General features: G+C 45.8%; 1 long non-coding RNA gene across 2 annotated transcripts in view; it reads right to left on the reverse strand.

Moving 5' to 3' along the window:
- LOC147576555 (uncharacterized) overlaps positions 1 to 14,650 on the reverse strand; it is a 61,494-nt gene that overhangs the window by 2,042 nt on the left and 44,802 nt on the right. The window lies entirely within an intron of this gene.

The raw sequence follows: 14,650 nt of genomic DNA on the forward strand, positions 1-14,650 counted from the left end.
AGTGCCCAGAAAGAGAGCCACCGTGCGTGGACCATTGATTTTTCAACAAAAAGTGAAATTGCAGAGTAGTAGGGAAAGAATGGTCTCGATACACACCTGGATATCCATTTGGGGCGAAAAATAGAACTTGTCCCTACCTTATGCCATCCACAGATGTCAATCTAGGTAGATTGCTAACTTTATCTGAAAGGCAACAACTGTATAAAACTACAAATTGTTAACATTTAGAAGAAAATATAGGAGAATTTTTCATAACACAGGAAAAGGTTTTCTAAGTAAGAAATAAATAATGTTAAATATAAAGGAAAAGAGAGTTACATTGTATTCTATTAAATTTCATAGGAAAAAAAGTTTCATTAAGAAAGAAAATGGCAGAAGGGAATACCTAAATTTTAATAATCACCGGGGCGCCTGGGTGGCGCAGTCGGTTAAGCGTCCGACTTCAGCCAGGTCACGATCTCGCGGTCCGTGAGTTCGAGCCCCGTGTCAGGCTCTGGGCTGATGGCTCGGAGCCTGGAGCCTGTTTCCGATTCTGTGTCTCCCTCTCTCTCTGCCCCTCCCCTGTTCATGCTCTGCCTCTCTCTGTCCCAAAAATAAATAAAAAACGTTGAAAAAAAAATTAAAATAAATTTTAATAATCACTATCCCTGGGAAATTACATTATAGGCTGAATTTATTTCCTTAATTTTGCTTATCTCTTTTTGCAAATATTCTATGATGAATGTGGATCTCTTTTGTAATAAGAAGGAAAAAACAATAAGAAGTTACTCACTATTGTTTGTCTTTATGATCTAGAAGAGAAACTCCAAAAGTTGAGGATGTAAAATAAGAATTTTCCAGACATTACTCTTACTTGTTTGTTAACTCAAAACTCAAAGGAAACCCAAAGGAAAAGAATCCTAATGGTAACATTTCAGGCAATGTGGTGGGTGGATGGAGGTGAGATATGATGGTCTTTGTGGCCGTCCTCATGGATCCTTTCTATTTAGCTACTAGAACATCATCAAGACAGACTGACACGACTTTTTTAAAGCCTTCCTGTTGTAGATTCATAGTCCCTAGTGTTGGAGTGAGGTGCCCTTGGGAGGTCTCCTCCCTGTCTCCCTCTTCCATTTCTGGTCTTCTTCCACTGATAGGAAATATACTTTGGCCTGAATGTATTTCCTGGAGTTTATCAGACCTGGAGACGCAAGGCCACTGGCCCCGCCCTGGGTGGCTGTTCATCCGGCCAGTGATGGATATTGGAGCCTCCCCCTTCCTTTGGTGGTGCAACTCCAGACCCTTTGTAAAATCTTTATTGGATACAAGTTTGACTCCGAGCAGCCTGAATATAAAGACCTTTTAAGATCTAAAGTGCTTATAAGGATACTCATTTTTATTCTTGCTTTTACAGTTTTATTGGCTCTTATTTATTCATTGAACATTTATTGGGCACAGGTAGTAAACTCCTCATAGACCATAGCTCCTACAGCCCTGAGAATTCACTGCCTAAATGCTGGATTCTGGCAAACCATGGAATGGGAATGTGGAGGATGAGGGTCATCCCCAAGACAAATGAGCCATCAGCAGGCAGAAATGGCGAGGCCCTCTGGATAAACGGGGTTTCGGTGGGTTCAGAGATTCTAAAGTCCCCAGCAGTGGTCACAAAGGATCTGGAATAAGGGTGGGCAGCTCGCTGGAAGGGCATTAACAGTAACCACCTTCGTCGTCATCGTTAGTATTTACTGAACACTTACGACGTTGCACAAAATACACCAGGCAGTTCACATACATCATCTCATTGACTATCACTGTAACCCTGGGACGTATGCAATATTGCCCCCTTTTAGAAAATGAGGAAACTGAGACTCAAAGAGGTTAGGTAATTTGCCCAAGGTCCCGTGGTTATTGAGCCGGGGAATCTAAATCTGTCAGGCTGGAAATCCTTGTCCCTTTTTCTCTAACAGTAACTGCAGCTCCAGGATAACTGGTTGTTATCCCACAACTTAATAAAGCATTTCAATTTCGTGCCCTTTTGAGAGAACACGCAAACCTGGATTTCTGAAGGCTGTCTGTATCTGGCATCAGTTTGTTGAGAACTTCCTGTATTTGAGATATTGCCCCTGGTAAGGTGGGGACAAAGTGGTCCCTGGGGCAACACGCCGCCAGGAGTCCCAGGTGAGGTGATGCATACTAAATGCCACACTCTGAGCCTAGCACGGAGGAGGACGGTCCCTAGAGCAGCCTCCGGTGTCATGTGGCTGTTCCTCAGGCACCACACTGCCGACTATCCCTGCCTTCACAGGTAGTGGGAACACCTCCAAACAAACACAGATTCTCGCAGCTTCTTGGATCCTGGTGCCAACAGCCTCCTTTGGGAGCATCTCTCCTCATGTCGTGCGTTCGCGTTCTGAGTGTCCTGCAGATGTGACACTGATGTCACCAAGTCTCTAGGCCCTAAGCTGGCTTGCTACCACGGAGCCTTCATGTCACAACCGGGAACATGATGAGATAGTGACTGGTCCTCCAGAAACTCCGGTAAGTTTCTGTATCAGATCCTAAAAATGGGGACAGCGTCCTGAAGCACAATGTGGAGGCTAAAAGACCAAAGGTTGACTTAGGGAAATTAGGGTGTGACTGTTGGCTCTGCTCCTTCCGGCTGTGTGACTTTAAGCTAGTTACTCAACCTTTCTGAACCTCTATAATAAATAGACAGCAGGGGCGCCTGGGTGGCTCAGTCGGTTAAGCGTCTGACTTCAGCTCAGGTCACGATCTCGCTGTCTGTGAGTTCGAGCCCCGCGTTGGGCTCTGTGCTGACCGCTCAGAGCCTGGAGCCTGCTTCCCATTCTGTGTCTCCCTCTCTCTGCCCCTCCCCCACTCTCGCCTTCTCTCAAAAGTACATAAACATTAAAAAAAATTTTAAATAGATAGCGATAGCTGCCTCACAGATTTGCTGACATTACTATAGGATAGATAGAATGATGCTAAGTGCTTAGCACAGGGCCCAGTCCATAGGAACCACTGAATAAAAGTTCGCTATTATTACGTTATTATTAAACGCAAATAAACAAATGGACCCTACTATGAGATCTGTTCTACGGGTTAATAAGCAGTTGCTTTAAATGAGATGTCTCCCCCACTGGATTGGTGTTCCGTTTGAGGTCTTTGAGCAAATCACCCCAACTCTTCCGGTGCAGTATGTCCTGATGTGCACAGTGCGAGGGCTCGGCGGGCGGGAGGCTCGCAGGCTTAATTAACTACTAGATGCGCTAGCTGCACACTCAAGATGAGACGGTTGGCAAGTCTATTTGAAATGTGTAAGGACAAAGTAATTTGGCTGGGAGGTAGCATTAGGAGAACTGACCCTCTCTGGGCCTCAGCTTCCCCATCTGCATGAGAAGGAGGCTGGGCCTCATGCTGCCCTCGTGCATCTCTGACCTTCATGAGCAAAGCAGTCTGACTCTGGGAGGACCGTCCTAGCCCCTGGTGGGAGCATCTGGCAATGCCTACTCCTGCGGAGCCCGGAAAAGTTGGCGTCCAGTGAGCTTCTCCGGGCAGAGTTTTGCAGGGCTCACGCGGGCCCAGAGCTCGTGCCTACCGTCCACCGCCCCCTAACCTCCCTAGGACCCAGCAATTCCAACGTCTCCCAGCCCCCGCCTCTTCCCCTCCCCCCGCCGCCCCCACCCCTTGTGCAATCACAGAATGCAAAACTCTAGCCTGAGTTCCCACTCCCAGCAGAGAGGAGGAATCTCTAAACAGAGGCCTTGTTTCCAGCATAAACTGCCTGAGGTGTTCAGAAGGAAAGTTCCTTCTTTCGTCCCCAGCTTTGGAGAATCATTCTTATATTTAAAAGAGAGAGAGAGAGAGAGAGAGAGAGAGGAAAAAAAATCATTCTTTCGCACTTTCACGGGAGAAAAAAAAAACTAGCTACGAAACTCGGCTTTTTTCCCAGAATGAAAACTTGCTTGGGGGTTAAGGAAACATCGCCACCTAGTGGAACGATGCTGAAATAAGTAGACTGAGTCTCCAAACAAGTGAAGTCAGAGTCCCAAAGAGAGGAGAGCTAGAAGAGCTGGGATCCAATTCCTTTCCTTCGACTAATGGAAATGTTGTAGAGAGACGGTTTGTGAATGTCACGGCTAGAACCCAGATCTCCTGACCCTTTATGTAATTCAGCCCTCACCCTCCCTACACCCCCTCCGCCAGGCTTATGCTCACCCCACACTTTAGCTTAAACTGACTCCATAATTGAGGCCAGCACAGACAGGATCACCTTCACCCTGCATGCTGCCTCTTGCTGTTTATTGATGTCACAGAATTCAGAAGAGGAAGACCAGAGGCACTTTCAACCGGCAATCGGCATAGAAAGGAGGCAGATTGGACACCAGAGGTAAGAACATGGACAGATAGATGAGGGAGCTGAGAATTCTTCATATTTCCAACTCAGGAGTCGGTGATGGCAACAGGGCATGACTAGTAAGCTCATCTTCTTCTCTCTCTGAGCCCACAAGAAATATATGACATAATAGTGGAGAGTGCTTCCGTGTCTAATTGGAATACTTGCGTGCTGAAGAAGGCCAGCTCCAGTGACCTGAGTATGGAAATCCTGTATTTATGCAAAGGGTGAGAATCTATTATTGTGTAAATTGAGCTATTTTCTTATAGGCACAGCCGCTTCTGCCTCGTATTTGTATGTAACTTTGCAGTTCACTACAGGCTTCAATCTATTTAAAGTTACTTAATCTTGGGGCGCCTGGGTGGCTCAGGCAGTTGAGCGTCCAACTTCGGCTCAGGACATAATCTAGCAGTTCGTGGGTTCGACCTCCACATCAGGCTCTGTACTGACAGCTCAGAGCCTGGAGCCTGCTTCAGATTCTGTCTCTCTCTCTCTCTCTCTCTCTCTCTCTCTCTCTCTGCCTCCCCCCTGCTGTGCTCTCTCTCTCTCTCTTTCTCTCAAAAATAAATACATATTTTAAAACAATAAAATAAAAAAATAAAATTATTCAATCTTTACAAACACCTTTTGGGGGAATAGTCATTACCAATGAGGAAACAGAGGCTCTGAGAAGTTAAGCAATTTTCCTGAGGTCACACAGCTACCAGTCAGCAGAGACTTGGAAGGAGAAAACGATATTTAACCCTGTGTGGGCCAGGCAAGGTACAAAGTGCTCCCAACACAGCTCTCCGTGGCTTCTCTACTTAGGGAGTAGCAAGACAGCATTCACCCACACCTTGTTCTTCCAGCCTGACGACTTCAGAAGCACCCAGTCTTTTTGTGGCTACCACATCCTATTGTTATTTGCTCCACTGTAGAACACACTGGAAAGCCATATGACGTGCCTTTTAATTCAAAATTGACTTCAGGGGCGCCTGGGTGGCACAGTCGGTTAAGCGTCCGACTTCAGCCAGGTCACGATCTGGCGGTCCGTGAGGTCGAGCCCCGCGTCGGGCTCTGGGCTGATGGCTCGGAGCCTGGAGCCTGTTTCCGATTCTGTGTCTCCCTCTCTCTCTGCCCCTCCCCCGTTCATGCTCTGTCTCTCTCTGTCCCCCAAAAAATAAATAAACGTTGAAAAAAAGAATTTAATAAAATTGACTTCAAGAGAAAAATAAATCAATAAAATTCACTTAGAGAAATTTTGCCAGGTGTCACCATCTCTGAGAAAGTGGGGTGAAGCAGAGCTCCTCGCTATAGCTCAGGCCACCAGCCTGGGTCCAGGGGACTGTCAGGAGGACTTTTTATCCCCCCACCCCCTAGACCATTTCCAGGTAACCCTTGGGTAAATGCCCTGACAAAGAGGATTCTTCATGCCTTCTCATTTTAGAAATACAGGATCTCCTTTGCTGGGTCCTCACCTCTGAACATCAAGACCCAAAGCCCCATCCTCAGACCCGTTCTCTTCTGTATCGAATCTCCCTCGACACTTGGGTTAGTTAACCTAGCCTCGTGCCTTTAAATGATTCCTTGACTTATACCAACAGCACCGTCCTCTCCCTCTGCATTTCAGATTCATAGATGCAGCCATCGACTCAACATCTGCACCTCATCCACTAAGCCATCAAAACTATCATGCCCACCCCCAAACTCCTGGTTCTCTCTAACCCCCACCCCGCCCTCCCTATGCCTTGCACCTCAGTAAATGGAAGTCCTATGCATCCACTTCCTCAGGCCAAAACCTTTGGAGTCTTTCCAGGTTTCCTCTGTTTCTCTCACAGCCCATGACCCATCTGTCCTCACCGCATGTCCAGAATTTGTGGATTCGCACCACCTCCTTGTGACCCAACCACCTGTACCCGGACTTTGCAGCGGCCTCTTACCTGGGCTTTCTGAAAAGCAATCAACTCAGAGTTGCCATTTTGACATACAAGTCAGAATGTAACACCCCCTGCTCAAAACCTTCCAAGAGATTCTTATCTCGCCCCCATGGTCGCTCCACAATCTCGCTCCTCACCTGACCTCTCATCCTGTTCTTTTGCTGCTACCTTCTGCCATGTTTCTGTCCCACCCCACTAGAAATGTCAGCGACCTAGAACAGGGGCTTCGTTTTATTCCCTGGCTGTAGTCCGGGGCCTAGACAAGCCCTGAAACATGGAAGATACTCAATAAATATGTGTTGACACACAAATGCCTTTTTCCTCCATCTGGTTTGTTTGTTAATGCCATCATTCCAGAGCCTGACCTAACTCCCTCCTCCTGCATTTTCACCCCACTTCTTATACTCTGTGCCGTGACTTCCCATGTCCTCCCACTCCAGCTTAAGGGCTGTATGGGAGCGCCCTCTCGCCCCCCATCTCCTAGACTCACTCAAGCTCCTACTTCTCAATGGCTATGTTGTCTTTCCATTGGCAGTTCTACCCGTCACAACACGCCAAGGTGCCAGACGGCAGAGCTGGCCGGAACAGAGAACACACTAATTCTGACGAAACACCAGATATGTCAAGTATCAGCCAAGATCACACAAGGCAGGAGCCGAAGGTTCTAGATAAGCACAAACAGCTGTAGTTTTCTTGATCCTCTCCCCGCCTAGTCTATATAACACCTGCCTCACCTCAGCCACAACAGTGAGGTTTAAACAGAGGACAAGTGGGAGAGAGGGTAAGGGCTAAAGCCAAGAGAGAAGAGAAAAAGGTTGTCTAGAGAAATGAGAGCCATCAGGTGCACGTCTGGGCCAGTGCTGCCCTGTAGAGAAGATGATGACCTCCTGCCCGGGACTGAGAGATGTTGGCACCCCAGAATTCCAAAGATACTTCCTACACCTGCAGTGTGACCAGACATTCAGATTCTATAACCTTTGGGTCGACAAGAATCTTTTTTTTTAAATGCAGCCATTTCCAGGCCTATTGAAACAACCAACTTTTTAAATGTGTATTTATTTTGAGAGAGAGAGACAGTCAGAGTGCGAGTGGGGGAGGGACAGAGAAAGAGACACACACAGAATCCGAAGCAGGCTCCAGGCTCCGAGCTGTCGGCACAGAGCCCGACACAGGGCTCAGACCCACGAACCGTGAGATCATGACCTGAGCTGAAGTCGGACGCTTAACCAGCTGAGCCACCCAGGCGCCCCAACCACCAAGATTTGATCAGCTATCCCTTGTCGTGAATTTCTGTCAGCTATCTGAGGCCAGTTCTCCTACAGAACTCAAAGTATTGATGAATGCAGATGAGAGGGAATGGGGCGGTGTGAGAGCAAGATATCAAAGACAGGAAAAACGGGGGTCCCTGGACAGCCAGAGGGTCATTAAAAGGGCACAGGACACTTCAGGAGCCAGGTGTGCTGGGAAGACGGGGATGTCCCCCAGAGATGGGGGAGAAAAAGATGGCTGGGCACTACAGGAAAGCAATCGAACCAGCTCATGCCGAGGGATCGTCACGTGCTCCGAAACTTTGTGGACCACTTGTCGTTAAACACAACCATTACTAAAAATTCAATGATATAAATCATAACTAAATAGATTATATTTAGAAACAAAGATAAATACTCAAAGCTCTTCAGTTCTTCATTATTTTACCGTGATGGATGCTCTTGAAGTTATGTACTATGTACTGTGGCTGTGCAGCTAGAGCCGCTGTTGGGTGTTCAATCTTCCCGACTCTGTGGCTGGTGATGGCGCCTTGCAAGGGTGAAATTAGCCACCGTGGGAGTAGTTATACCACAGAAATCAGCAAACAGCACCGGATCAAGGCCTGATTTCCTGTTTTATTGACTATCCAAACCTGGAGTCGGCAAACTCTATTCGGTAAAGGGCCAGAGAGTAAATATTTTGGGCTTTGTGGCCAGTCTCTGCCTAACCTACTCACTTCTGCCACTGTAGGACAAAAACAGCCACGGACGATATGTGAAACCATGGGGCATGGCCGTGTTCCCATAAACTTTATTTACAGAGAGAGGTTGGGGGGATCGGATTTGGCCTGCAGGCCATAGTTTACTGGTCCCTGGTCAAGACTTTTAAGAAAGGGATGGAAAAAAATGTTAATAATGCTGATTAAATTTTCAAATGTGTTTATGGAGATCTACGGGTTCCTGCCCCCCTTTTCAAAATGAACTCCAGAGTTTCCACTGGAAACACATACAGTTGGCCCTTGAACTACAACGGGGGTTAGGGGTGCCGACCCCCTGCACAGTCAAAAATCCACATATAACTTTTGACTCCCCAAAAACATCGCTAAAAGCCTACTACTGACCAGAAGCCATAATAACATAAACAGGCGATGAACACATATTTTGTATATGTATCATATACTGTATTCTTACAATAAAGCAAGCTAAACAAAAGAAAACATTAAGAAAATGATTAAGAAGAGAAGTGCATGGGGCGCCTGGGTGGCGCAGTCGGTTAAGCGTCCGACTTCAGCCAGGTCACGATCTCGCGGTCCGTGAGTTCGAGCCCCGCGTCGGGCTCTGGGCTGATGGCTCAGAGCCTGGAGCCTGTTTCCGATTCTGTGTCTCCCTCTCTCTCTGCCCCTCCCCCGTTCATGCTCTGTCTCTCTCTGTCCCAAAAATAAATAAACGTTGAAAAAAAAAATTTTTAGAAGAGAAGTGCATTTACAGTACTTTACTGTAAAGGTGAATACATTCAATATATTATGAATGGTGCAAAAAAACCTGAGGAAGTCTTCCTCCAATATTTGAAAACTATCATTTCGTTCAGCAAAGAACTTGCTCTTATCATTGACAAATGATTGAACACCCGACATACAGCTTTGTTGTTATATCAACCCACATTCATGTGGGCACTGAGTTTGTTCATCAAGTGAAATAATAGATTGGCTACGCTCTGGATATAGGAGCCCAGAGCAAAACTCAGAAGCATTCTGTGGGAATCCACTAGCTATAAGGAATTTACAATAAAGATTATTGTATCATTTGTGATCTATAAATTACATTTGCACATTCTTTAGGTCAATAAATATTTACCAGCTTGCCACTGAACTTCATGTGTACTTTCTTCGTGTTCTTCAAACTATTTCATTAAGGCCTGGGCCAGGTAACACGGAGTTTTACAACCTTTGAAAATAAATCATGTTCCATAAACAATACTTTTTTTTTTTTCACTCAGCCCTGCCCCATCCATATGGCAGCTAGGAGAGGGTCCCCAAAGGGCACAACCTGAATTCTCAAGGCATCTGCAAGAGACTTCCTAGTCTAGGAGCTTAGGTCCATGGGTTTCTGCCTCCCTTTTGAAACTGAACTCCAGAGTTTCCATTGGAAACACACACAGTTGACCCATGAACAACAATGGGGGTTAGGGGTTCTGACCTCCTGCACAGTCAAAAATTCACATATAGCTTTGACTCCCCCCAAAACATTACTAAAAGCCTACTATTGACCAGAAGCCATAATAACATAAACAGCTGATGAACACAGATTTTCTAGTTTATATGTATTACATACTGTGTGTTTGTTTTTTTTTTTTTTTTTTTTTTTAGTTTATTTATTTATTTGGAGAGGGAGAGAGAGACAGTGGGAGGGACCGGGAGAGAAGGAGAGAGACAATCCCAAGCAGGATCTGCACTGTCAGCATGGAGCCCTATGTGGGTCTCAATCCCACGATCATGACCTGAGCTGAAATCAAGAGCTGGGCGTTTAACCGACTGAGTCACCCAGGCATCCTTTATATGCTGTATTCTTATAATAAAGCAAGCTAGAGACAAGAAAATATTAAGAAGATTATTAAGAAGAGAAATACATTCACAGTGCTTTACTGTATTTATCAGGGAAAAATCCGCATATAAGCGGACCCATGCAGTTCAAACTCCTATTTTTCAAAGGTTAGCTGTACTCTTAAGTTCCTACACACTTTGCCTGGGAGGTGAATTCTATTTTCAAGCTTAAATTTGGTACATGTTCTAAAGATGGTTTTTATGTATGGAAACTAAGAATGTTGCAGGGAATTTAGGTCATATGGTTGGTTAAATTCTCAAACTTCACACCTACTGGCCGTGTGACCAAGAAGTTCACTAATGAGGTTTTTAAGCATTGATCAATAAATCCATGAAGATCAATTATTTAGGAGGATAGTGAGACTTAAAACATAATAAAATAATTTCAAAATATGTCACCATTGTTTCTGAGAAACACAATTTCTGGCCAGGATTGAGAATCAGGGTAAGGCCAAGAGTAATGTTATTTTAAGTCTGTTTAGGAGGATGTATGTATGGTTCCAGGACCACAAAGATATTGCTGGGTGTAGTGTAGTCAGAGTCAAAAAGTGTAGCGCTGGGACTGTGATCCTAGGAGCTGTGTGAGATTCTAGAGCTTCTACAACTCCCTCGTGTTTAGTATTGTTTGAGGACCCTGTTTACATTCCTATAGCCTTTATTAGGATGTGCACACTCTTAAAAGCAGTGACTGTTTTCTTCTTCTATCCCAGATGACGGACATATTACACAGCCTAATTTAGGAGCTCTATCATTGCACTAGGAAGAGATTCTTCACGACTATTCGGTTATAACTCCCCAACCAGTGCCCGGGGAGAGAAACTGCGTGTGTACCCTCTCACCCTTGCACAGAATAAGAAGCGGTTCTCATGTATCAGAAAGAGTGCTGGCCTTTCCACCACAAGGGCTGGGTTTAGCTCCCGACTCTGCTTCATGTGACCTTGAACAAGCCTTTTGCCACAGACGTCCTTGTCCTCATCTCCACCGGCAGCCCCTTTAATGCAAGCAGCTGTCAGCACAGTTGTGACATCCGGAGCAGCCTTTCCTTGGCTCTCCCCATGTCCACTCTTGTCTCCTCCAATGTAGTGTCTCCATAACAACCACAAGGAGTTTTTATAGAATAAATCTCATCATTTCATGCCCGTTGATCAAAACTCTTCATTGCCTCCCTTTGTCTTCAGAGAGAGTGTTCAGGTCCCTCAGAGAGAGTGTTCAGGTCCCAGCACACAAACCCTTCACCATCTGCTCTTTGACATGTCCCCACTGAGCTTTATGCCACATCATTCCGCTCAGTTCTGGTCACACTGGCCTGTTAGTTCCTCACTTCTGCAAACCCCTTCCCACCCCTGAGGCTTAGCTCCTGCTTTTTCCTCCCTCTCTCCCTTCCTGACATCTCATTTCATTTGGCCAACTCTCACTAATCTTACAGACCTACTATGCTGCCTCCAGAAAACAGCCCCCAATTCCCCAGATTAGGGGACACGGCACTTCATACTTCCGTCTCATGGCACTTGTCTCGAATGTATTTAATAAACTATTTGTAAAATTATTTGCTTGATGTCTGTCTCCTTTGGCTCACCTAGACTCTCCAAGAGGCCAGAGACGTGTGGGCCTGCCCCTCACAGTATCCTCCTCACCCAGCACATAGTAGGTTCTCAGTAAATGTGGTGAATGACTAGCTGAAGAAGCTTTATTCTCTGAAACTGTTCCCTCACTTACATTTGGCAATAATGCCCACTTCGCAGGATTGCCATGAGGACTAAATGTTAAAGCTCTATCATGGTGTCCTGTATATGGTAGACATTTAATAAACGTTTGTTAAGTGACTATCAGCACGACAGCTTCTGAAATGGCACCTCTTTAAATGGGCCTCATATGAAGACTAGACTAGTAATTAGCACTTGTGAAGGTTTCTTTATTAGGTGATTAATACAACTGAAACCTTGGGTGTTGAGGCTAAGGTATTATTAAGACAGGTGCTGTTGATTGGCACTTACTGGGCATGGGCAGTGGCCTCGTGCCAAACGAGGACACTCAACACTGTTGTCCTGGGGGATGGGTGCACGGCGAGCTGGGGACATAGAAGGGGGACTATCTACAGTGCAAGGGGAATCGTGGTGTAGCAATAAAGGCTTCTGGGCTGGTGACTTCAAAATTCAGTCCAGAATTCAAAAAACTTATCTTTCAGTCTTTCTTAGGAAGTTCGTAGGTGGTGAATTAGATCCAACGAAGGGAATAAACTCAAGAGACAGAAAAACATGGGATCCAGGACACAACTGATCGAACACAGGAACAGTGAGACCAGAATTCCTGGGATGATGGAGGCAAGGTCAGAAATCCCAGGAAGACAGTGGAGCAGCCAGTAGGAATGACCACCAAGTGGAGGGTTCTGGGAGAGACGTCTACAGGGAAAAACGTGGAACTGGTAGGCTACCCGATGAGATAATCTTCTTGAGAGGGGAAAAAAAAAAGTCTTACTGAAATTTGGAGAAAGGAGTTGAGAGAAAAATTAGTGACGGGTACTTGGAAGATCAAGCAAAGGAAAAATGTAATTGTGAATGCTGGGGGAGGTGGAGGGCGGGGGTAGAGGATGAGGACTGGTGAAAGAAATAATATCTCCTCCTAGTACATTAAGTGGCTCAGCTGCATAGTTATCGCATAAATAGTGACTCTTGACTACTCCACATGGTGATATTACTCCCTGGCAGACGGGCAGGACTGTGAATACAGATGGGGAAAGTGGGCACAGCGAGAGGAAGGCGCCGTAAGTGATTGATCCAAGTCCTCATTTTGAATGGCAATAAACTCAATCAATCAATAAGAAAAGTCATTTACATATGTTGGGAACAATGGAGATAAGGACCAGAAGCAGCCCCCGAAAAAACTGGAGTGCTGAGCTAGGAAGGACTATGCTTGGCCGTTATAACCCTGGGGCACTATTTGAATGTTTAAGCTATAAATGTGTATTTGTTTGATTAAAAAACAAATAAAAATGAATCTTAAAGAAACAAAGGGGAAATGTGGCCAAGTGTTTGAGTGATTTATTTTTGCTTTTCTGTATTTCTCAATTAAAAGTAAGTCCACCTTTATATTTTATACAGGAGGAAAATGAAATCAACTCCTCGAAAAAGAACATCAGATTTGAACACAAAGAGAAACTGGAAAGTGGGTCTTGGAGGGAGCTTGTAGAAGGGGAAAGGGGAGTTCCATGGTGATGGATTAAGTGATGAGGGATAGGTCTGGCCCAGAAGAACAGCTTTCTTTCTGTCACGTCCCTGCCCACCAGTACCCCACCCCTGAATCGCATCCGGGTCCCCCAAATTACAGGCCCCCCGGCGCTCTCTGCACCACCCCCTCACTGTGTTCCAGCACCGAGTCAATGGGCAATGGGTGTGCATTTCCATGATTTCTGACCTGTTACACTCAACAGGAGTCGTGGTGCACTGTGCCCACCGTGATTCACCTTTACAGCATTCAGCACAGGGCGCAGACAATTAGGCCCTAAGAGCACTTCGCGAAGATTCAGAGGACAAGGCCAGGTGGCAAAACTGCAATGGCGAGCACACGGGCCGAGGGGTCTCCTAGACCTGGTTTGAATCCTAGTTCCACACCTCCAGGCTGCTGGCCGCAGGGCCCTGGGCAAGTCACTTCCCTCCCTGGGTTTACTCATCTGGGAAAGAAGAGAGGAAAAGACCCTCCTTCACAGGGTTGTGGTAAACATTCATGGAGACGGTGCGGAGAGGCTGGTATATTATAAATGTCCAGTAAATGCCACTCGTTTTTATCTGGGCTCATTCGGGGTGCGAATACAGGGAAGTCACCAAAACTGTCTAGTCTTGGCATTCATCCATTGACACCCTCCACCATGGCAAATATTTTAAACTAGTTTTTATTTTCGACGAATACATGTTTTTAACATTTTCAACATTGTTGAAAACCTGGTTGACGGCACCAAAAGGGTCACGATAACAACAAGGAAACAGCAAGTTCCTGTTCCCCCCGCCATCACCTGCTAAGTTCTGTTTGAAGAGGCAAGCACTTTTGCCTCTCTTGGCTTTTCTTCTGGTATTTGCAACCCCATCTCGAAATAATGTCCCTGTGCTGCCATTATTCGACGTCAATTTTAGACATTATCACCAATGAAGGTTTAGATTTAGCTCTTTTATACCCCACTGTCCCTGCCCCTTCCTCCAAAATGTCACAACTTGGGGTCAAACCAAACTCAGTGACTATGCACATTATTATCCACCAATTAGTCAGGTGGTATACCATGACTGCATTTCCTTTCTTTTTTTTTTTTAATGTTTATTTACTTATTTTGAGAAAGAGAGAGAGAGAGAGAAAGAGAGAGAGAGAGAGAGCATTAGCAGGGGAGGGGCAGAGAGAGGGAGAGAGAGACAATCCCAAGCAGGTTCTACACGCCACACAGAGCCCAACGTGGAGCTCAATCCTGTGATCCCAGGATCACGACCTGAGCAGAAATCAAGAGTCAGACGCGTAACTGATTGAGCCAAC

Source organism: Puma concolor, chromosome D1 (assembly GCF_028749965.1).
Source record: "Puma concolor isolate L17-30 chromosome D1, mPumCon1.1.hap2, whole genome shotgun sequence".
NCBI lineage: Eukaryota > Metazoa > Chordata > Mammalia > Carnivora > Felidae > Puma > Puma concolor.